We start from the raw sequence: 24,093 nt of genomic DNA, 5'->3' as shown, positions 1-24,093 counted from the left end.
CTAGCACCGACATCCTGGGTGGCTCATAGGAAAATACTCCTGAGAACTGTGGAGCCAAAGGAAGTCCTGCCCCTGGAGACTACGTCCAATTTGTAATGAGAAACAAAAGTATGAGGAAAAGCCCAAGTAGCTGCAGCACATACATCATCCATTGACAATCTAGCTTGATAGGCTGTGGATATAGAAACAGCCCGAGTAGAATGTGCCTCGACTGGAAATGGCAAATTTTTACCTCCTGCCTGATAAATGAAAGAGATACAACTGGCTATCCATCTAGACAGCGTGACCTTGGATACCGGAGAATCCATTCGGTTTTCTGAAAAGGAGACAGAGTCTGTCAGATTTCCGGATATCTTTTGTCCGGTGTAGATAGAAGCGTAACTGTCTATATGTACATCCAATTGGTGAAATCTAAATTCTACCTTGTTAGAAAAGTGGGGGAAGAAAACTGGCAACTCAAAAGACTGATTCATGTTACACACGGAAGCCACTTTAGGAAGGAACAAGGAGTTTGGTCCAAGAGAGACCTTATCTTTATGGAAGATTAAATATGAGGGTTTGATGGAGAGGGCTTGAATTTCCAAAACCCACCTCGCTGAAGTGACTGCTGTTAAGAATGCTGTTTTCCATGTCAAGAATTTTAATCCACAGGTAGCTGCAGGCTCAAATGGTGGTAAAGTAATGGCTTGTACAACAAAATTGAGATCCCAGGGCATGATAGGTTCGGACACTGGGGGACGAAGCAACAGAGTACCTTTAAGGAATGCTTTGCATAGTCTGTGTGCCATGAGACTAGGTTCATTCGCTACGTGGAAATTAGATATCGCCGCCAGCTGAACTTTGATGGTGGCTGATGCGGACCCCTGATAGAAAAGCTCAGACAAGAACTCCAGAACTGAATCTATTGGAGCTGTGTAAGGATCAATGCCTCTAGTATGTGCCCAGATAGACAACCTTTTCCATTTACTAGAATACATATTTCTAGTAGATGGCTTATGAAAGGATGATAATATATGGACCACTTCCAGTGAAAAATTATGTCTGACTAACGATGGAAGTGGAGTAGCCAAGGCTATCAACCAGAGGGTCATCAGACAGGGGTGGAACTGTCCCGACATGTGTGTCAGTAAAGCCGGTTGAGGGTCCAGAATTCAAGGAGCATCGACAATGTATGGTTGAAGAAAGGGGAACCAGACTTGAGGCCAGTGTGGAGCAATCAGAATCATTCTGCTTCCCAAGGATTGTGCTTTCTGAAGCGCCCTTGACAGCAGTGGAAACGGAGGGAAAGCATAAAGCAGACCGGAGGGCCTATCGTGAACCAGAGCTTCCCTGGGTGCTTCCCCCTGTGGGGGGGGGGGGGGATCAGCGTGAAGTAGTTGCTGCATTTTGCATTGAGAGGGCTGGCAAAAAGGTCACAGCAAGGCTGACCCATCTGCTGAAGATTCGCTCTGCAACCAGGCGATTCAAGGACCACTCGTAAGGCATAAGGATAGCTCTGCTTAGCCTGTCCACTATTAGGTAGGATTTCCCCGGAATGTGCATTGCCACCAGAAACCGTTGGGAAGCTATTGCCCAATGCCACACTCGCATAGCATCTCTGCGCAGAGGGTAAGACCGGGTTCCCCCTTGCTTGTTGAGATACCACACTACTGACATGTTGTCCGAGTGTATCGCAATAGTCCCTAGAGGAAGAACTTTCTGAAGTGCCTGCAATGCAAGAAGCACTGCTCTTCATCTCCAGGACGTTTATATGCAAATGTATCTCATGTTCCTGCCACGTGCCTTCGACTGTCCTGCCAAGATAATGCCCACCCCCACCCCATCTGGGAGGCATCCGTGGTCACCATAGCAACAGGGACGGGTGGAACGAAGGGCTTTCCCCGTTCAAATTGTTGGTGCACAGCCACCAATGGAGGTCCTGCTTGCACCTGCCCGTGAGTAAGATGGGATGATATAGTGGGAGTCTTTGGAGAGACCACTGAACAAAGAGGAGCCATTGAAGAAGTCTCATGTGTAATCTCGCAAGAGGGACCAACATGACAGTTGCTGCCATGGTCCCTAGGAGTTGGAGAACCAGTCTTGCCTTCACTTGTCTCAGGGGCATCAGCATGTGTATTTGTTGTTGTAATACTGTGATCCTTTCTTGTGGAAAGAATGCTCGCATTCGAATGGTGTCTAAATCTGCTCCTATAAAGGTGAAACGCTTTGAGGCAATAAGACAGATTTTTCCCAGTTTATCGTTATGCCCAAATGGTGACACAGACTGATGGTAGCATCCCTGGTCTGAACTAGTTGATGCCTGGTAGGGGAAGTAAGGAGCCAGTCGTCCAAGTACGGAAACACCTGGAATCCCTGACGTCTCAAGTGAGCCGTCACCACCACCATACATTTGGTGAACACCCTGGGGGCTGTGGTGAGACCAAAGGGCAGGGCTCAAAACTGGAAGTGACTGGTTCCCAGCCATAAGCGTAGGCGACTCCTGTATGCTCTGTCCATTTTGACATGGTAGTAAGCATCCTTGAGGTCGATGGAGCACATCCATACCTCCTCTCCCAACAATGGGAGAATCGATTGTAGTGTGACCATACGGAACTTGGACTTGTGTACGTGATTGTTGAGTTGACTGAGATCTAGTATGGGTCTCAGGTCCCCTGTTCTTTTCGGTCCCTAATCCGATTTGGTCTGAGGGGACATGTTGGATGGCTCCTTTTTCTAGCAGATGCGAGAACTCTGAGGCTGCTTGATCCCTTTGACTGGGTGGAACGTCTGGGATTTTCTGACTGACGGGGGTACTGAAGAGAATGGAATGAGGTAACCTCCGGAAAGTATCTGTAACACTCATCAGTCCTGGGTAATGCTCTCCCAGGCTTCCGGGTATAAGGAAATGCGACCCCCGACTGGCTGCGGATAAGCGCAGTCGGGCACACCCTCAGGAATGAGAGTATGGAGAGCCACGGAAGGAGTCGCGATCTCCCGAATTGTGGGGGCCCCCTCTGCCTCTGGGGCGACGTCTCCCTGAATAACCCCCCCTCCCCTGCCTCTGGAGGGCGGTTCACCTTGTGCGGCAGGCAAAAACCTCTGATTTCTTGAACCACATCTTCCCCCTCTGCTGGGCCTTGGGATAAGGCCTAGAAGGAAGGGAAAAACGGACCCCTACGGCAGACAGGGGTCTTTCCCTCTTGCTCGCACCAGGTGAGGGTGTCTTTCACTTTGGTCCCAAACAAGGAGGAACCGTCAAATGGGGCGTCAGTGAAGGAAGACTTGAAGGCCTCCGCAAAGTGACATAGGCGCAGCCAGGCTTGCCTTCTAACGGTGACCCCTGAGCTTGCTACCCTACTTGCTCCCTCGGCTGCATACGAAATGAGCAGCATGGACGAGTTAGCAATGGAGTTGAGGGTAGAGACCTGGGCGTTAACCGTCTGAACCACCGCCTCAGGTATGTTACCCGCGAGTGTATCTTCCCAACTCTTTGAGGAGATTTCTCTGGAGCAGAGTGAAGAGAGACAGATAATTCAGCGACCGTAGAGTGAGGGTTGCTGAAGATAGGGTATGCTTCCCATACCGATCCATGGTCCTAGACCCCTTGTTAGGAGGATGGACGGATGAAGAAGACTTTGCTACTTCCTTCTGGGTGGCTGCCACCACCACCATGGCATCTACAGGGACTCCTTTTGACAGAAAATCTTTGCCCTGGGGGGCGGAAAGGAATTTGTTGGGACGCCTGGGCACGGGCTCCACAGAATCAGGGTTTTCCCACACTCTTCGACAAATGAGGTCAAGAAGTTCGTCGAAGGGTGGAGACACCCAGGAGGCAGAGGACTGAGTGCCAAAAGCCTTAAGGAATACTGACTCCTCCTCAGAAGGAGCTTTGGAAGGCCAGTCACCTCTTTGTTTCAGTATCTCCAAGATATCGGAGAAGGAAACATCATCAGAGGATGACTTGGGGGACCCTTCAGATTCCTCGAGATCAGTATCGGAGATGAGAGACTCATCCTGGGAGTCTATGTGCTTCCTCTTGCACAATTTCTTTCTAGGAGGCTCCTCAAGCACAAACTCTGGGAGACCCTCAGAAAGTTGGGGACCGCTCGTGGGGGTACCCTTAGGGCCTGGCGCTCTGTCCATGGATAGGTGAGTATCAGAAGCTCTCGCCAGGGTGGTGGGGGACAGAATGACTGACCCGGGTGATGTAGCTGATGATCTGGCCAGCGCGCTCCGCATGGCCTTGAAGGCCGGTTCCCCCGAGTCCGAGGACCAGCCAGCCTCCGAGGCCACGACCGGGACCAGGATCCCACAAGCCGATGCACCCAATGAGAGACTCGTAACCGACAGATGTACCGAAGTATCCCCCTCGGGCCCGACCAAAGAGACCAGAGTCCCAAACCCTGTGGACAGAACAGACATGGTCGGAGCAGAGGTCAGCACCGATAGACCCTGAGAGGGTATCTGAGCCACTGAGGAACATCACTCGGAGTGGAGCATACAGGCTCTGACGACAAGGATGTGCTCGGAGGAGGAATCATCGAAACAGTCATAGGAACTAGCTCCGGAGCAGAGTGGGTCGGAGCAGAGAACAATTTAGCCAACACCGGCGACTGCAGGAGCCTCTGCACGACCCTATCAGTATCCAAATCAGAAAGCCTGGAGGATTTGGAGGAGAGCGATGGAGATTGGGATCTCTTGTCAAGTGAACCATGCATCACACTGAGCGATCTGCTCCAAATGGGTCCAAGAATGATAGGAGCCGATGCCGATTCAGTTAACACCGATACCTCCTGTGGTCCCAAGGACAGTGGAGCTGAGGAGGTAGAATCCAATACAGTAATCTTCTCCGGAGGCTCCGAAAAGGCAGATGGAGCCGGAGACCTTTTCTTAGCCTTGGAAGCTTTGGATTTTGACTGAGAACTGGAAGCAGAGTCTATAGCTTCCTCAAACGATGGTTTTAGAAGTCCCTTTAATATTAATTTATTTTTCCTCTCCTGGAACACCCTAGGACTGAACCCGTGGCAAAAGCTACACGACTCCTGTAAATGGATGGCTCCAAGGCAGTAAACACACACACAGTGTCCATCCGTGATGGACATCTTATATCCACACTTGGAACATTTTTTAAAGCCGGAAGGCTTATGCTCCTTCTGATCCTTAGACATCTTATAACTAGTGCTAAGCGAAAACACCTAGACACAAATCACAAAAAAGGGCGGGAACAACACACAAAGTATAAACACCAGAAAAAACTCTACTTGACACAATCCAGGAACCTCTAACTGAAACGGTTCTTCTAGGGGACACACAGACAAACAATCACACTAAAAGTTTATCTAACAGAGGGGAGGACTAGGTCCTCTAACTAAAATGGGCCTAGCCCGCTGGAACAGTTAGGGATACCAAAAAACACAACTGCCACACTCAAACACAGCAACAAGAAACAGCTATCAAAATAGCTTTTGGGTATGAAATACCACATTTCTCTACGAGAAATAGCAAAAAAGAAGGTACTTAGCCACAGCCAAGCGAGACCACGTCCAAGCTACACAAGCGGCAAATGAGATCTGGGGATATGGAGCAGTGCACCATGGGATAACCACTTAGCCCAGCCAATGAGAGACTTTGAGCTAGTAAAATCGTCTGAGTCTGAGCCTAATACCCACAGGTAAGAATGTAGGCGAGATAGGACTACATAACATCAATCCTTCCAACCAAAAATGGCTGCTCTGCATACCAATCAAAATTCATACAAATTTTTAGTTATTGTTCCATGGCTCAAGGGTGTAAAGACTGGTCCACCAGATCATTTCCAAGTGGACCCTCCCTGGTAGATGGGCACTTAATTCCAGTTTATACAAATCTTGCATTTGCTATTATCGTTTTTCTAATTAATAAACTGGCTGAGTAATGAATTAAGGTGTAAAAGGATACCCATTTACACTGAATTATATTGAATTTGAGGATGCATACACATTTAAGCTAATGTCAGATGGTACTGTATGTGCGTGTGTGGGGGGGGTGGGGGCTGGAGTCAGTTTGGCCCTCAGGAAATTTTTAAATGAACTAATACCACGTAGGTACTGACCTAGTTCCAACTGCTACAAAGCTCTGCATTAAATATCTATTTTCTATTCAATAAATATAACTTAACTGTCCAGTCACTTCAAAGGAAGTGAGCAAAACTGCTGACCATTAATAATTTTTGGTTGTGCGCCTTCATTAAAATATTCCTACAGCTCTGCTTTTCTGTTTGAAGTACATTACTAGAGCATGCAACACTGCTTCAAGCTCAACATGCATCTGTTCATGATTTTTACATATGTGTGTGTGTGTGTGTGTGTGTGTGTGTGTGTGTGTGTGTGTGTGTGTGTGTGTGTGTGCGCGTGCGTGCACATGTGTACACACACACATACATTTTATATACACACAGACATACACACAAAATATTTTCTGTGTAGAAAGGTTACCCAAAGGGCACTTATCTGCTTGAAAGAAGCTGAAAAGTCCGGCTGCTGCTCTTGTGAAGCCTCTGGGCTGCTTCTTCATACAACAGCAAGTACTACTGAAGATTTTCCACTGACTGATTGTCCCTCCTCAGGGCTGACCAATCAGCACTCAAACTGGAAGCGAGCCAGAGCTTTTGGAAGCAGGCCAGTTATGTCCTTGGTAAGACATAACCTATACACCGTAAAGGCTACTGCAATGGGAATGACGAACATCTCAGTTATAATGAAGTCTGTTTTATCAGATGAAAGCACTTGACTATTAAAAATTATTTACCCGTTTCCCTTCATATGACTGCTGGACTGATCTCCAGCATGGACTTTGTTATTAGCTTTGACACCTGAACAGTTTAAAAACAAGCAATAATGGCAAAGAGGGTGGGCAATATCAGGAAATTAACGACGACCCTGGGGTACTGTCAGGACAATGCTATAGGCAGAGGGCCTTATTACCCCCAAAGGGGCATTATTTCCCCTGATAACCACCACCCTGGAGGGTGTTACTGCACTTAAAGAGTTATTTATTTTTATTACTATATACTAAATAGCTCCTCCGCCTAATGTTTTAAACTTGCTGTAGCATATATTATTGTCATTCGAGAAAGTATGCTCTATCCAAAGTACAAGTGTTTTATGCCCACACACACACAATTTACGTTGCACAGACAGGCCCACATATACATAGAAGCTGCACACACACACACACACAGCAGTTACAACCATATTGTTGACTGAATACACCACAGATGTGTCATTACAATCAAATGAATGAAAAAAATCATACAATGTAAGGCACTGGAACCCCCCCACACACACACACACACACACAAACTGTGCTTCTTAACTGACCCTGACTTTGCTATACAGTTGTGCTTTGTCCCTCGCATACTTTCATTTACTGAAGAATCAAGGTCTATCAATAATGTCAGACATTAGAGTTTCATACTTTTTATTGTTTAGAGAATGAATGTTGAAGGTCTGCCTGCTGCAGTTGAAAGTTAAGTATGCACTCTCTCTCTCTCACATATGCACACTTCTGCGGATATCATTTTTTAAAATTTATTTATTTTATTTTACATTTGTTGATCAGGTTTGTCTGACTGAGCTGAAGAGCCATTTTTCAGCGAAGGACCGGGGAGAAAAGCTCCAACATATTATACAATTTATTAGCATTAAACAGCAATGTTACAGGATTACTACAAGGCGTTAAGTAACAATACAATGTTATACAGTGTCAATAATCAGGAGTATAGCATAACTATTTCAAGATTTATAAAAAGAAATATGTCATTAAGATGAGTATAGTTTTTGGGGTAAGTGGTTACAAACACCCAGTTTTTTCATGATGTAGTTGCATGAAGGCAAGACAATTACAATAGAATGTTTCTCTGAGGCAATTTGCTTAATAAATTTTAGAAGACAGTAAAAAGAGTAGTCAAGGAAGAGTAGAGAGAGCTAGTGAGTTAAGGGCAGAAAGTAGATTAAGTTATGAGGAGTAGGGGATGTTAAGGAGGGAGAGTGCAGTGGCAGGAAATGTTTTTTAAATGTTCACTAAACAGCAAAGCTGTGGTTTAAGCAAGTATAAAAATTGTGGTAATTTGCTTTTTTTTTTTCCTGTCTAAGCTACACAGCGGCTTAATATGCTTCTATGAAGTAGCAGACTTTTTTTTTTTTTTTTACAAGGCTTTATGTGTATATTAACACCGCTTTGGAGAAAGTCCGGTCTCCACTGCAATGATGACTTACGTTTTGCCTATTCTCTAATAACTGTAAAGAAATGAAGAGGTGTGAAAAGACAGAACTGAACAGAATATATCAAATGGGAACAATCTGCCAGTCTGCACTTGGTGTAAAAGAAAGTATAGTTGTGTAAGTTGCACTTACCTCTAACAGTGGGTGTATGATTTCTTTACTGCTGCAGTAGCCTATGTTGCATCCTGCCAAGAATACAGCAACTGGTCAGCTTCTCAAAGCTATAACCCCCTCCCTACTACAAACAATCACACCAGCTGCCTACAGGTCAAGTCCTTTAGAAAAGAACTATGAAAGCAACAAGAGTGACTAAAATTATCCGGACTTTCTTGCCCAAAGTGTAAAAATGGGAAATTCATTCCAAGTATCAGCAATGACAACTAATAACAATAAATAGTTATAACCCACACTGACTATACAATAAGGGGGGTGGTGGGTGGGTATGGCAACTGCAGCAGTGAAGAATTTGAACATCTACTGTTACAGTAAAGTGCAACTTGCATAACTGTATTACGTTCATCATTGTCACTGCTGAGGAGGAAGGAAAGGGGGGGACCATATTTTCCTAGTAAAGCCTGCTTCAGATCTGGAGAAGGAATCCAGTTTGTAAGGCTTTGTATGTGTATGAATAGAGGACCAAGTTTCCGTCTCTAAAATGCTTCCAGAGTCCACCCCTTTTCAGTATGCCATCAAGGAATCTAAGACCCTAGTGAAATGTGCCTCTACCTGCAGGGAATATTTCTGCCTTGTTGGGAGTGACAATACAAATTAGCAGTGATAACCATTTAGAAATAACATGTTTAGACGTAGGATGAACTTTCTTAGCCCAATACTAAGAATTAATAGCTGGTTAGCCTTCCTGAAGGACTTGGTTATGTCAAAACATTACAAAAGTTGCCAAAACACATCAGGAGTGTGAAGGCTGCCAACCCAGCCAGCTGGAATTTTGTAAATAATTCTAGGTCATTTGTGAATAGTAATATAACTTGTATGCTTGTCCTACAAATGTAAGGAAACTGTATGTTATCTGATGAGCTTCAAGAAAGTAACCACAGTGTACCCTACTGGAAAAGAACAGAGTTAACTTGCGAACTAAGAAAATAAATGAATTGTTTACAATGGTGTTTATCTTAGCTAGGAGACAAAATGTCTGCAGCTAGAAATTCTTTTTATTGTCTGGAAACAGAAGTAATTACAGGTTTCAAAGGTAAAAGTGCGTAACTGTGTTACAACTTCCAGTTCCAGGCAAGCTTCTGAGAGATAAGTATTTTTGACACAGAAGTGACAAAGAATTATGTAATCAGAGATAACCTAGCAGAAATGTTGGATAGTTATTTAAGAACTCTCTCTCAGAGAAAGTCTGTGCATTTTGTATCTTGTCTTGGATCTGAAAACATCCCCTCATCAACACTTCCCATCTATATTTGCCTGGCTTTATAAGTAATTTAGGGTATAGTATCGCTTAGATATAGTTAGGAATACAGTAAAGATTAGTTTAGATGTTTTCTGTATTTATTTGAGACTGTCCTGCAATGTTGTTTTGAAGTCTCATGTGATTCTGAACTTTGTTGTCGTGCTGAGTTATTGAGTATTGTCTTGTGCTTTTATTTATTGTTAAATAAACATTTTAATTGTGGCTGGATTGTTTAGAGACATTTAAACTCGGTGTTCTTGTGCATGTATTTCATGACACTGTACAGGCTACTGAAGTAGCCTTGCTGTTGGTCACACCATCTCTATAACAGTAACATTACACAGTAGAATTGGTCACCCTTTGTAATAGCCTTATAGCAGCTGATAAAGGGTGGTTGGTGGCAGTGATTTCTAACTTATAGTCTGGGCAGCAGGGTCATAGTTAGTGAACGTATGCCAGCCTTCCCCAGGAGTGTCTGTTTGTACATAAATCAAATCTCAAAGTGTGTGTGTGTGTGTGTGTGTGTGTGTGTGTGTGTGTGTGTGTGTGTGTGTGTGTGTGTGTGTGTGTGTGTGTGTGTGTGTGTGTGTGTGTGTGTGTGTGTGTGTGTGTGTGTGTGTGTGTGTGTGTGTGTGTGTGAGCTATTTGGGCAGGGACACGAAGCACTGGTTGGTCGGAGAGGGTGCTGGCAGTTTTGCCTTGACCATTCGGCTGAGATCATAACCCTATAACTGTGCCAGGGGGGAGTCTTACTGGGGATCTGGAGAGAGAGAAACCAGCCACAGATTGACTGTGAACTCTGTGCTCTTAGGGGAAATTGTACTTTACTGTAAGTGTATTTGTCTTCCTCCCAATGCGCACATCCCCCTCTGGTGCTAGCAGTGAGGATGGAAGCTCCTTGATTACTGGGCCAGTGCAGGGGCTTCACATATTAACTGTATGGCAGTGGTGGGATAGCCACATCACATATTAATTGGTTGATAGTGGCGAGATAGCTACATCACATATTATTTGGCTTTAGTGGTGAGGATACTGAATTTCTGTAACTTGTGTACAGTGGTCACTGAAGGTGTTTTTGTACTCCAAATCAGCCTCCCAGTGAACATTCAGAGTTCATATCACAATTGTTTTATTTGTTTGTTTTTTTTTGTTAGCTTAGTTACTCAGGGAGAGCAGGCAAGCATGTCAGCAGAGGAGTATGGCAAGCTGACAAGGGGCTAGTTGGCTGAAATGTGCCAGGCTAAAGGACTGGTGGGTGCCAACCTGCCTAAAGCAGACATGACTGCAGCTTTAGTCACTGCTGCATCAGAGAACAGCAACCAGGAGGACAATCAGACTGGCCATGGAGATGTACAACTCTCAGAAAATGGACAGCTCATCCTTAGCCCAGAGGACTTAAAAAAAATCCATCTGGAATTAAAGAGACTTGAGCTTGAGGCCAAGTGTTTGGAAATAGAGGCAGCAGAAAGACGGAGGTATCTGGAGACTGAGAAAAATGAGAAACTGCGACATCTGAAGGCTGAGGAAAATGAGACTACGATGCCCGGATGCTGAGGAGAAGGAGAGGCAGAGGCAACATGGAAAAAGAGATGCTGACTCTTCGCCAGAGTCATGGAGGTAATGGGGAAGGGAGTAACTGAACCCCAGAAGCAACAAAGGTCAGTAAATTTCTTCCACAATTTACAGAGGGGAATAATTTTGATGATTTCATTCATATGCTTGAGAGGGTATGTTAACAGTACGATGCGGACCAAGGGCTTTGGGCACAGAGCCTGACCCCATTACTCCATGGTAAAGCTGTAACTGTTCTTTCCAAAGTGTCAGATAATGGCTGCTTAAATTATAATAATGTAAAAAAAAGTTTGCTAGAATGTTTCAACTGTACACCTAAAGCTTACAGGAAAAGTTTTCTCGAGCATAAACGCAAGGCAGATGAAAGTGTGTGTGAATATGTTGCTGAACTAAGCACTTATTTTCACAGGTGGGTGAGTGGATGTCAGGTCACCACTTCTGAAGGGCTAGACCACCTTTAGATGAGGGAATAAGCCCTTAGCACTTTGAGGAGATGAGAATCCTTAGCACTTTGCCTGAGGAGATGAGAATCTGGTTAGCTGATTAACGATGCCTTACTGTACGCAAGCTGGGGAAGAAGGGAGACCTATATCTAAGCAAGCAGGGCATCACTGCACAGGAAAGGGACACCCAATGCTGCTCATGGGTCTAAGAGAATCCATGGTGGGCAGCCCAGACTGCCCCAACAGAATCTGCCAGTAGCAGGGGAAGCCGGATGAAAAATAATGAAAGACTCCACTGCCATAAGAGCTTGTAACTCTGAAATCCTTCTAGCTGGAGTGACTGCTAAAAGGAAAGCGGTTTTCCAGGACAGATATTTTAAATCTGCAGCAGCAGCTGGCTCAAAAGGAGGTAGAGGGAGTTTTTCCAAAACAAAATTGAGGTCCCATGCAGGAGCTGGTGCTCTCCTGGGAGGTCTTAAATTTTTGGCCCCTCTGAGGTACTGCTTTAGCAGAGGATAAGCAAAGAGGGGAGGCTCTGTGTTGTAATGAGCTGAAATGGCAGAGGTATGGATTTTTATAGAAGAAAACGATAGGGCCTTGTGAAGCATCTCAGTTAAATATTGCAGAATCTGAGGAATATTGTGCATTGCTGTGCTTATTCCTTGTGCTTGGTTCCAGGCACAGAATCTTTTCCATTTGTCCACATAATATTTTCTAGTACTAGGCCTTCTAGCCTCCAAAATAACACCCATCACAGGTTTGCTGAGATATGTAACTAGTGAAATTAATTGATTAGCCATGCTGCAAGATTCAGAGTTTGGAGCTGAGTGTGCAGAACTTGATAGTTCTGCTGAGACAGTAGGTAAGGTGTCAGAGGCAGGTACCACGGAGGAAGGTGCGACATATTGTGTAAGAGCGGGTACCAGTGTTGGTGAGGCCAGTCTGGAGCAATCAGTATCATTTTTGTTTTTTCCCGTCTGCCTTTTAGTAAGACCTTGGAGAGCAGAGGAAGAGGAGGAAAGGCATAGACGGATAGGTTTTTCCAGCTGAAGGACAGAGCATCTACTTTCCAAGCTTTTTTGTGATGAATTCTTGTGCAGAATTTGTCCAACTGATAGATCTTTTTGCCTCACCCCAAAACTATGTCTGGGCTCCCCCGTTTGCGTGTCAACATGCTGAAGATTTGTGGATCCAGTTTCCATTCGTGTGGGTCCATAAGATTTCCGCTTAGTGCGTCTGCCAGAGTATTTTGCTTTCCTGGCAGGAATTGAGCTTGTAGATGTATTTGGTAAGTCAAGGCCGTGTTCCAGAATGCCATGGCTAGTCTACAAAGGGGGTAGGAAGGGGTACTCCCCTGCTTGTTTATGTACCACATGACTGTGGTGTTGTCTTTCTTTATCAGTAGTTGTCCTGGATGAAGATAGTCCTTGAAGGCTGTCAGAGCATTCTGTACAGCTAGCATTTCTTTCTGGTTGATATGTAGGTGCACTTGATTTGGGCTCCATTGGCCCTGAATGCATGTCCCTGCCAGATGCGTCCTCCCAAGCATAATCTGATGCGTTTGTAGTCAGGGTTTGGGCGGCAGGGGGTGGAATGAATGACAGTCCCTTGTTTTGGTGGCAGGCCTCTGCCCACCATAGGAACTCTAGCTGCAGGCAAGGAATGACAGGAATAATTGTTTCCAGGCTGTGACAATGTTGACTCCATAAACGTTTTAGGTACCACTGAAGTTTCCTCATATGCAGTCTTGCATATAGAATTATTAGGATGCAGGAGGTCATGAACCCCAAGGCCTGCAGAATTTGCCTTGCACATAGCTGGGTTTTTGTGGCCACCTGTTTGAAGCAAGTCATCAATTGAATTTGTTTTTCTGGCATAAAGTAAGTCATCTGGGCAGTTGTATTCAAGCTTGAACCCAGGAATGTAATTATTTGAGAAGGTACCAGTTGTGATTTCTTTTCGTTTATAGTGTATCCTAGACAAGTTAGAAGTCTTTTTACAAAGGCCAGATGTTTTAGAAGAGTGCCCTTGTTTTCTGCCTGAATTAGGCAATCATCCAGATATGGATACATTTGAATATTTCTTTGTCTGCAAAATGCAATTACTGGTGCCAGGCACTTTGTGAAGAACCTGGGCGCAGCAGATAAGCCAAAGGGCAGTGCAGAGATCTAGTAATGCAAATAGCCTGCTTTGAAGCGGAGGTATCTTCTGCAAGATTCCCTGATTGGGATATGCAGGTAAGCCTCTTTTAAGTCTAGAGTTACCAACCAGGCATTCTTGCCTAGCATAGGTAGTAACTGTTGTAGAGTCAGCATCTTGAATTTTGGAATGTCCAGAAATGTATTTAGAATGGATAAGTCCAGAATTGGACTACCTGATTTGTCTTTTCTGGGTACCAGGAAAAGTCTTGAATAAAAACCTTGTCCTTGTTCCTTTTTTGGTACTGGTTGAATAGCCACCATATTCATGAGGGACATATCTTGTTTCTGGGCCTCTGCCCACTGATTTGGAGGCAGATCTGGTCATCCGTTTGGGATTGGCAACGTGTGGAAATGAAATCTGTATCCCTAGGATACTATATTTAAAACCCACTTGTCCTGGGTAATCAGCTGCCAGTTCGTGCATGAAGTGCCACTGTTCCCCCCAAAGGGGCGGCCAAAAGATAAGTGCTTGACGATTGCAGTGGAAAGTCATTGAGACTGTTTACCGTAGGAAGGTTCCTTGTTACTTCCAGATTTGGAAGTGGAGGCACCCCATTGCTTTGTTCTATAAGTTCCTTGTGACTAAAACGTGGAACCTTTGGAATATCTGGGTTTGACCTGAGTGGCTCTGGTGGGTACTGGAAAGGACCAGTTCTTAGTAGGCCAGTGCCTACTGAACCTGGGTGGCTGCACTAGTAGGAAATCTTTTACAGTTTGCATAGATTTAGCTTCATCTTCCATCTTTTTCAAAACTTCTTCTGCCTTATTACCAAATAGACTGTCCTGTTGTAAAGGAGCATCCAACAGTTTTGCTTTAACATGATCAGGCAGATTTTTCTCCTTGAGCCAAGCATGCTTTCTTATCACAGATCCAGTTACAGCGGCCCTGCAAGAGGCCTCCAAGGAATCAAAACCACATTGCAAAGTATGTTTACCAACTTGTTCAGCTGAATGCAATAAATTTAGAAGTTATGCACCTACCATAACGTTCCATGTTAGTTGTCCTCTCTCGCCTTCTTTCTTGCTGGATGGGTTCGGAGCCGATCCTCGGTTCCAACTCGGCACTTGCTAAGCTCGAGAATCACTTTTACCAGCTCGAGGCAGCCCTATATCCCATGATGCAAGGCGGTAATTACCCAGATCTCGTTTGGTATCTAGAGGAAAAACTGCCCGCAATCTTCCCACAAGGAAGAAGAAGAACTAACCTGAGAAGACTGTAAGGGGAACCAGGTAACAGAGATCCAGAGCTAACTGGTTTCCAAGGGAGAACAATCTCCCAGAGAAAAAAGGGAAAAATCAAGGTCTGTCCAGGCTAGGGGGACAGGAAGGAGGGACACAAGAAAGAAGGCGAGAGAAGACAACTAACATGGAACGTTATGGTAGGTACATAACTTCTAAATGTTAAGTTGTCAATCTCGCCTTCATTCTTGCTGGATGGGACCACGTCCCTAGCACCCGTATCCTGGGAGGCTCAATGGAACAGACTCTTGAGAACTGTGGAACCAAAACTTGCCCTGTTCCTGGAGGCCAAATCCAATTTGTAATGAGAAACGAAGGTATGAGGAGTGGCCCAAGTGGCTGCTGCACAAATAGTGTCCAAGGGTAGTCTAGCCTGGAAAAGCTGCAGATGTGGCTAGACCTCTAGTAGAATGTGCTTTAGGTTTTGAGATCAGTTGTTTGCCCCTAAGCTGATAAATGTCAGAAATGGTGGAAGATAGCCATCTGGATAAGGTTACCTTAGAAACAGGAAGACCTTTCCTATTTTCAGCATAAGAAAGAAAAAGCTGATCAGATTTCCTAAATTGCTTTGTTCTGTCCAAATAATATCTGAGTTGGTGATGAACATCTAGGCAATGCAATCTTTGTTCTGCCCTGTTAGAATAATTGGGAAAAAATACAGGAAGGTCAATGGATTGATTTAAATTTGTTTTAGAAGCAACCTTGGGCAAAAAGGATGGATTGGTTCTTAAGGATACTCTATCCTTGTGGAAGACCAAGTAAAGGGAACGAACACAGAGAGCATGTTGTTCCGACACTCTCCTAGCCGAAGTGATAGCAACTAGAAAGAGTGTCTTCCAAGAAAGAAATTTTAATGAGCATGTAGCAGCCGGTTCGAAAGGGGGAAGAATCAAGGATGCCAGCACTAAATTTAGGTCCCACTGTGGTGGAGGATCTCTAACAGGGGGTTTAAGTAGGAACACCCCTCTGAGAAAAGCTTTACAAAGTTTGTGAGACATAATATTCTGGTCTGCAAATCCGACATGGAAATTAGAGATTGCTGCCAACTGGACTTTAACTGTGGAAGAAGAAGAACCGGAGTGAAAAATTTCAGCTAGAAAGTCCAAGACTGAATGAATAGGGGCAGTAAAAGGGTCTATGTTCTTAGACTTTGCCCAAAAGGAGAAACGTTTCCATTTGCTAGAGTAAATCCTCCTGGTAGAGGACTTTAGAGAAGCTACTATGATATCTCTAACCGGGTTAGAGATCATAGGAAGCCTGGCTAAGGAAGGAAGTGGAGCAACCAAGCAGTGAGGTCGAGGGAACGAATTGATCGGTGCAGTTGACCTGACTGGTGGGTCAGAAGATCTGGAACTGGATCCAGATGCCAAGGCTGCACCATGAGATGGCGATGAAGAAACGGGAAACAAATTTGTCGAGGCCAGTAAGGGGCAATGAGAATCATTTTGGCGCTCAAGACGGTAGCTTTCTGGAGTACTTGTGGTATCAACGGAAAGGGGGGGGAAAGCATAAAGTCGTCCCCGGGGCCAATCTTGGGTAAGAGCGTCTCTGGGGGGATGGCCCGGATGTGGAAAGAGAGAGAAGAAGTCTGGGCATTTGCTGTTTTGGGGTGTAGCAAAAAGGTCGCAGCATGGGCGGCCCCACTTCTGAAAAATCTCCTCCACTATGGATTGCTTGAGAGACCACTCGTGAGGCATGAGTATAGCTCTGCTCAATCTGTCCGCTATTATGTTGGTTTTCCCGGGATATGCGTTGCTACCAGAAACCGATGAGAGGAGATCGCCCATTGCCAAAGTCTGAGAGCTTCTCGACACAAGGGATAGGACTTGGTTCCGCCCTGCTTGTTGATGTACCACACCACGGACATGTTGTCCGTGTGAACTGCAATAGTTCCTAAGGGAAGAAAGTCGTTGAGGGCTTGCAACGTTAAAAGCACTGCTCTCATCTCTAGGACATTTATGTGCAGGTGGTATTCGAACGGTTGCCACGTGCCATGAACCATCCTGCCCTGATAATGTCCCCCCACCCGATCAGGGAGGCATCCGAAGTGACCGTGGCTACCGGGGCCGGGGGGACAAATGGTCTGCCCTGATGGACTAGGGGAGAAGTCCACCAGGATAGATGGCTCTTGCAGGTTTGTGTCACCAGGATCTTGTGACGCATGGGAAGCTGCTCGAAGGACCATTGGGTGAACAACATCCACTGTAGGAGACTCATGTAAAAACGGGCCAGAAGAAGAAGTGTGATGGCAGCTGCCATGAGGCCCAACACTTTCAGGACCAACCTGGCTTGTACCCTTTTGCTGGATAGGATGATCTGAACGTGGTTTTGGATATCTAGGATTCTTTGACTTGTTAGGTTTGCTGACATCCGAGTAGTGTCTAGATCTGCGCCTATAAAGGTAATAGATTGGCAGGGCGATAAGGAAGACTTTTCAAAGTTGACCGAAATTCCTAACTGACCGCAGAGACGTAGAGTATAATCTCTGGCTTGGAGAAGTTGATGCCTGGTGGTGGCTGAGAGGAGCCAGTCGTCGAGATACGGAAACACCTGGAATCCTTGACATCTCAGGTGAGCCGTGACCGCTGCCATGCATTTGGTGAACACTCTGGGGGCTGTAGTGAGACCAAAGGGCAGGGCACTGAATTGAAAAATGACTGGTCCCCAGCCAAAAGCGGAGAAACCTTCTGGAGCGTCTGTGGATTTTTATGTGATAGTACGCATCTTGAAGGTCTATGGAGCACATCCAGTTGTTTTTGCCCAGAAAGGGCAAAATCGATTGAAGTGTGACCATCCGAAATCTTGTCTTTTTGACAGACTTGTTCAGCCTGCTGAGGTCTAATATTGGTCTTCAGTCTCCCATCTTTTTGGGAACCAAAAAGAACCTTGAGTAGATTCCGGACTCTAATTGATCTGTTGGAACTGGCTGGATGGCCCTTTTTTTTTAGAAGCTTTGATACCGCTAGCTTCGCAATTTCCCTTAGACCGGGTGGAACGTCTGGAAGGGAACCTTTTTGAGGGAAGGGGCTTTCCTCGAAGGGGATCTTGTAACCCTCTGATATGATCGACTGTACCCATCTGTCTTGAGAGAGGGAAAGCCAGGCTTCTGGGTACAGCGATAATCTCCCCCCGACTGCCTCCAAGGGTGGGCAGTCGGGCAACACCTCAGGGATGCTGGAAGGGCTGGTCAGAGAGGGGCTCTCTGCTGCCCTGGTTCTGCGGATCTCCTCTGCCCCTAGGGTGGCGTCTATTGTTATTACCCCCTCTGCCTCTGGGGGTAATCTGACCACATGCGTCAGGCGTGACTCCCTGAGATTTTCGGAACCACATTTTCCCTCCCTTCTGACCTTTGGGGTAAGGTCTGGAAGGGGTGGAGAAACGGACTCCTACGGCAAAAAGAGTCTTGCCGTCTTGCTCGCACCTGGTCAATGTGTCCTTCACCTGAGGCCCAAACAAAGTAGTGCCATCAAAGGGAGAATTTGTGAAGGACACCTTAAAGGGGTCTGCGAAATTGCAAAGCCGCATCCAGGACTGACATCTAAGAGCCACTCCTGTGCCTGCGGCTCTACTCGCCCCATCGGCTGCATAAGAAATGAGCCGCATGGAGGAGTTAGTTATGGAATTTAGGATTCCAAGCTGAGAGGCAATCTTCTCTTGAGCCCCAGCAGCTGACGGATCCTGACGGACCCAATTCTTTGAGGATCTCTCTTTGAAGTCGGGTGAAGTGACATAAATAATTCAGCGAACGCATAGCAAAGGTCGCTGAGGAAAACATCCGCTTACCATACCTGTCCATGGTCCTAGACTCCTTGTTAGGAGGATGGACTGGTACGGAAGGATCTGCAAGTTCCTTTTTGGTGGCGGCTGCCACCACCATGGCATCATCCAGAACACCTTTCGTAAGAAACTGTTTCTCAGTGGGGGCCGTGATAAATTTAGAAGGCCTCCTGGGGACTGGTTCCACAGAATTAGGAGATGCCCACGCCTTTCGAGTTATCACCTCCATGAGGGGTTCGAAAGGCGGAGACACCCAGGAGGTGGAGGGTCAAGATCCAAAAGCCTCCAGGTATACAGACTCATCCTCGGAGGGATTAATGGAGGGCCAGTTTCCCCTCTGTTTTAGGAGTTCTAGGATGTCTGAAAAGGAGACATCCTCAGAGGGGAATCTTGGGGACCCCTCCGACTCATCTAAGTCGGTATCTGATGTCGTAGACTCAGGGGAGTCTAAGTGCTTCCTCTTGCAGGTTCTCTTACGCGGGGGCTCTCCTGAAGGATCAGGAGAAACCTCGGAAGAGGAAGTTCTTCCCAATGGGGAAACCTGGGGCGATGGATCTCTGGGTCTGGGAGCAAGAGAGTGGGAAGAGACATCTACAGGCACCGTAGAGGGAGGAGCTAAAGGAACAGACTGCTGACTAAGCTCGGGGGCTAGCACACTCCTCATCACCTCGAAGGCTCCCCTCCCAGAGAGGACTGAGAGACCCCGCTCCGAACAAACAGGGATCCCCGGCCCCACCGAAAGGGAAGGCTCCGAAGCGGATGTCGGCGCAGAGCTCACCAAGGCCGAAACTCCAAGAGGGAGAACGGGGTCGGACAAGGGTCCGATGCCACTCGACCTCTCGGAACCGACCAGGGAAGCCCGATGACCGGATACCTCCAAGGACGGTCTCAAGGAGGAGATAGGAGTCGAAGACAACGGAGCCGAAAGGTGTGGTATCGGCTCCGAAGCAGCAACAGTCACAGTACCAATAATCTCCGGCTCCAAGCTCTGTAGGAGAGTCGAAGGAGGAATTTCAGGAGGGTGTGGAATAGCGGTCGTCTGCTGAGACGGGCTATGGAGCATCTGGGCCAGTGCCTGTGATTTTAGTAGTCTGCTCACCACTCTCACCAAGTCATGGTCTGAGAGCCTGGAAGACCTTGATGATCGGCTCCAATGGCTCCGCTCCGAAAGTAAGGGGGAGGCGGGCAGTGGATAGACTCCAATGAAGGAGATCTAGACCTCTTCCTCGACGGAGCCATCGGAGCCGAACCTTCGATCCAGTTGGAGCAGACAGCTTGTCGGCTCTGAGCTGAGATGGAGACGTTTGGCTCCAGCCGAGCAAACATGCTTCGAAGCTAGAGTATCGGCTCCAGCCGGAGCCGACACAGGTGCCGAAGCCAGAGTATCGGTGCCGATCAGCGCCGGTACTGAACCTTCTAAGAAGGAAGGATCGGCTCCGGACGGAGCCGATGTCGACTCTGGAGGAGTCGGAACCAAGGCCACAGACTTGGACACCGAAGTCTGGGTCTTGGATGGCTTAGAGGGCTTCCCGGAACTGACCTTAGCCGGGGAGCTCTCAGGCTTGAAAAGACCCCTCAGGATCAACTTGTTTCTACGTTCTTGCAGGACCCTCTGGCTGAAAGAATGACAAATAGCACAGGAGTCCTGCAGGTGTAGGGGTCCCAGGCAGTAAATACAAGAAGTGTGACCATCTGTTAGAGACATCTTCTGACAGCACGAGTCACACTTCTTAAAACCTGAGAGCCTAGTGTCTTTTGACATGACCGAGTTAGGACACAAACACACACACTCAGTCCTTAAATACACTAATTAAAACAAAAACACAGACACACCCAACAAAAATCCTGACAGGAAAATGTTTGGGAGGGGAAGGCCTAAGGCCTAACAGAAAAATATATAAGGGATCGAGAAAACTGACGGGAATAGGGTCTAAGTGAATCGGGGAACTACTAACTATAAAAAGGGAATACATTTTTAAAACTGGGGTAGTTAAATCTCTTGAAAAAGTGTAATGAAAATTCACTTACCAGGAGCTGGTAAAAAAGGTGACCTCATGAGCGAAGTGGCAAACGAGATCTGGGTAATTACAGCCTTGCATCATGGGATATAGGGCTGCCTTGAGCTGGTAAAAGTGATTCTCGAGCTTAGCAAATGCCGAGTTGGAGCTGAGGATCGGCTCCGAACCCATCCAGCAAGAATGAAGGCGAGATTGACAACTTAACATCCTGCAACTCTATTTTCCACACAGTCAGAAATCAACATAATTTTCTGTTTAAGTATATAAAATTGACAGTTTAAAGCCCTGATTGCCAAGGTTGCAGATGTACAAATCTTCTTACCCCATCTATCCAGTGCCCTGGAATCTCTATCAGAAGGGGTGGGATTTTTAGCAGTAGAAGCCTTAATGCCCTTGGGACCCTGAGAAATGGTTTCAGGGTCAGCAGTAGGGTTTTTAAAAGAGAAATTTGTGGGCGTTAGGAACCCTGGAATATCTGTCTGGCTTACTAGGAGCCGGAGGCAGGGAATCAGGAGCCATGCTGGATTCTGAGAAAACAATCAACAATGTCTAGAACAGGAGGTATAGCCAAAGGCCTATGCTGAGGAAGAAGGAAATCCCTAAGCCTCTTTTTAGATTCTGAGAAATCCTGACTCTCCCAGTGAAAGTGTTCCCTTAAGGTATGCAAAGTTTCTCCAAAAGAAAAATCCTCAGGAGGAGAAGCAGAAGGGATGGAATCTTCTGCATCAGTGTCCTCATAAGGTGGAATAGATAATTCCTGATCAGACGAGGCATCAGAAGAAACAAACCTGATCTGAAGATTCATAGTCAGTGCCTTGCCTAGGCCTCTTATTAGGAGGAGGATGAGTACCCCTGATCAAGGTAATTAAATCCTCAGCCATTTTGATCATTTGTTTTTTAGGCATTGGGGCCTGTACACATGGCCTAAGCGTTGTTTTTTTAGACATAGAAGTAGATTGTGGCCTTAGTTTTGAAGATGGCGTCGGTTTAATATACAAATCTTTAGGCCTGAAAACACCCTCAGAAGCCGGTGCCTGCTCAGCGGCTTAGGACCCATCTAAGGTAGAGACATCTGCAGGTTCAATACTAAGTGTCTCGCGGCATACCGGACTCCTAATGGGTCTCAGTTGAGGCCTGCGAATCAAAAGTAGCGGGTATCAGGTGCTGCGAAAGCGCCTCACTGAGTACCGACGACTGGCTTAAGAGAAGCTCCGTCATCTGTTTTGGACCTCGACGGTCTGTCTTTTTCTTTGCATTTTTTAGGTATTCCGGTAGTCGAATTGCTAACAGACAACATTTCTGGATAGTTAAATCTTGAGCCAAAATATTAGAAGCAAAAATATACCAATGCTTAATAGTGCGATGATTAAATTTAGCACAAAACTGACAGCAAGGCACGCTGTGGTCAGGGCCTAGGCAAGGAATGCAATACAAATGAAAATTCTTATGAGGTATTTGCTTCCCACAAGTAATAAAATTATTAACTTTTACTAACATCGGTAAGGAGCAAGAAAAAGTTTCCCCAATGGGGTACTTGGCTTTAGGTTGAAGACTTCGGTTCTGAAACTCGAAAACGAAAATTTCAGGAATCGGCCGACCGGCACTTGTGAACTGCTTCTGCTTCAGGCACTGCGCGGCAAGAAAGACTGATGAAAATGGCGTTGGCTGCATGTTTTACACCCCTGACGACCTGAGGTCATGGAAGAAGGGACAGCAACCAATGCAGGACCCAAGACTTTGTTAATCAGGCCGACTGAGGGCAACCTGCCAGCAGATTACCCAAATGTAATGATTGCAACAGCCACTATGGCTGACAAAGTTTGCGATGATCTGCAAAAACTGGCCATATAGTTGAAAGGTACATCAGACATGATATCCTTCAGAAAGGGACTCACGGATACAGAGGCTGGGCCGCCAGAACCATGGAAAAGTTAAAAGTAAAAAATGTATAGTCCATGCCCTTCGGAAAAAAGAGTAACCCCCAGCTAGGTATATGGGTGGCAATCCACTAAAAACACAGAAGAGTTATCGCAGGGACCTGGGGACCCAGGTTGACGAGTTTTTTTTTTTTTACTTCACCACATTGCTAGGAAAGACCAGATTTCTTCTACATTTCCCTGAAGGATGATCATGAAGGGATTCACATCATAGGGTCATTGTTCCCTGTTCACTCCATACTTTCCCAATGATGGTAATTATGCCATTCGGGATGTATCCGAGATATCTGCAACCTGAGGAGAGCAAAGAGACTCACCAAAAAGAAAAAAGGACTCCAAAATCTGTCAAGGTCTGCCAGATGCCATCGAAGAAACCAGCTCTAGCTTCAGCACTCCAATTACACAAGGCTACACAATGGCCCACAGTATACAATGCCATGTCCAACAATGCTCGAATCCTCCACCTTACTCAAATCCACCTCAAAAATCCAAAAGCACTAGAAACCCACTAGAGCAGATGACTTAAACTATAGCGGGAGGATATAAATAGGTGCTGGAGGGAGATAGACTCCCCAATAGTGTGAGACTCTGCGGTCCATGAATTTCAGAGTCTGTGCTGAGAAGGTTCAGAAGAAATCTAGACACCAAATCAGAGGAAATCTAGACCTGTGGATGGGAGATCGTGGAGGTCCTGCCGGGCAGTCTCTGGACAACTGCTCACTTTGCTGGCACAACAATATTTTTCACACAGTATTTTAATAAGCTTTGGTGGCGATACCAATAATTAGGGCAGACTAATATAGTAAACCTAGGAACCCTAACAGTGAAACACGAAGAACATCAAGGTTTGAAGAGAAAGCATCTAAAAGAAGGAACCTTGAGAAAGGTATTGAGCAAGGTGCGATTCAGAATAGGCCTCAAACAGCCCTCTTTTTGAGGAAAGTACAGTTGTGTACACCTACCATAAATGTAGATGTTAGAGTGTCTTCACTGTTGCAGTCATAACTGTAGGGTGTTCCTGCCGGCAGGCAGCCCGAGGTCGGCCAGAATTCCAAAGTCTGGGTCCGGCATCGGCTGCACCAGCAAGAACCCTGACGTCAGTACGCCGAGGTATAAAGCTGACAGCCTACGCCATCTTCTCCAGCCTTTCTTGCCCCAGAGGTCAGAAGTCCCCAAAAATAAACCAAAAGGTGTCCAAAAAGAAACAAATACACCACAAAAGAAGTGGAAGAGACAACAAGCACAAATAAGA

General features: G+C 46.1%; 1 protein-coding gene across 1 annotated transcript in view; it reads right to left on the bottom strand.

Moving 5' to 3' along the window:
- Positions 1–24,093, bottom strand: part of GRINA (glutamate ionotropic receptor NMDA type subunit associated protein 1) — a gene marked incomplete in the record, with an annotated part of 1,506,806 nt that overhangs the window by 1,129,671 nt on the left and 353,042 nt on the right.

The sequence above is a fragment of the Protopterus annectens genome, chromosome 3.part1, assembly GCF_019279795.1.
Source record: "Protopterus annectens isolate FY-2018-M chromosome 3.part1, PAN1.0, whole genome shotgun sequence".
Classification (NCBI taxonomy): Eukaryota; Metazoa; Chordata; order Ceratodontiformes; family Protopteridae; genus Protopterus; species Protopterus annectens.
This window is presented reverse-complemented; position numbering and strand designations above follow the sequence as displayed.